Source organism: Dromiciops gliroides, chromosome 6 (genome assembly GCF_019393635.1).
Source record: "Dromiciops gliroides isolate mDroGli1 chromosome 6, mDroGli1.pri, whole genome shotgun sequence".
NCBI lineage: Eukaryota > Metazoa > Chordata > Mammalia > Microbiotheria > Microbiotheriidae > Dromiciops > Dromiciops gliroides.
The window spans coordinates 190,170,129-190,171,403 of NC_057866.1; positions in this window are offsets into that span (position 1 = coordinate 190,170,129).

Genomic DNA, 1,275 nt, shown 5'->3' on the forward strand with positions numbered 1-1,275 from the left:
TTACTAGCTGTGTGACCCTGGGCAAGTCACTTAACCCCAATTGCCTCACTAAAAAAAAAAAAAAAAAGATAGTCTCTGACCTCAAGATGCTCACAACCTAATGAATCAATCAATCTAATGAATCTAATGAGCTGAGTCTTAAGAGAAACCAGGGATCTTTAGAGATCCTGAGTTTAATCTCCTCATTTAAGTAGGTGTGTGTGTTGGGGGGGAGGGGATCCAAAGTGGTTATGGTGATTAGACCAAGGTCACAGAGGTATTTCATAATAGAATCAAGACTAGAACCCAACTCCAGTGCCTGTTCTACTATACCCAAGTACAATCACCCATAGCAAGAGATAGAAACAGAACATTGAGGGCCTCAGCACAAAGCATCCTATAATAGTGCTACTCATCCGCAACATATAGTGACAAACATTAGAGTTACACCAAATGCTAGAGTGGAAAAAATTCAGAGGTGGGGAACTACACTAAGTGAAACTTCCTTTTGAAAAGGTGATAAAAAGTGGCAATGTTGATATGTTCTTGCACTTGTATTTAGGAGAAAGGTCACTCACTTATTTTAGAACTGGGAAAAAATAATGGGAAGGATTGGCTTCTATAGCAAAAAGCCATATTCATCAAAGAAATAACACCAAAGCTACCATTAGCATTTTTACCAAAATAATATAGAGTCCAAATGGATTACTTGACTATGTTACTCAGCTAGAGAAACATAGTCAAGAGTTTTCAATTTGGCAGGAGTCTTAGAAAACAACTTGCTTAATTTCTACAATTTTTCTTAAGTATGTTGAAATTGAAGCCATCAGGTAGACTTATCTAAAGTAATTTTTTTGGGTGGAGCAATGAGGGTCAGGTGACTTGCCCAGGCTCACACAGCTTGTGTCAAGTGTCTGAGGCTGGATTTGAACTCAGGTCCTCCTGAATCCAGGGTCAGTACTTTATCCACTGTGCAACCCTATTTAAATTAAATTTAACAAATTCAATTCATTTCAACAAATATTTACCCTGTGACCATAATTGCAGTTCACTGTGCTGGGTGCTGACATACAGAGATGAAAAAATGGTCTAGTACTTGTCCTTGAGACATTTATAGTTTGTAGGGAGATAAACCATGGATCCAAATAAAAAAATAATACAAGTAAGAATGAAAGAAGTACGTGAGAAAGCTCAAATGATGATGTCCATTGGTGAGTTTCTTTGAGAGTCTCTATTTTATAAATGGGTCCAGTAGGAAAATGCTTCATTTCCCTTGAGGATGTGCTTCTGACTTTC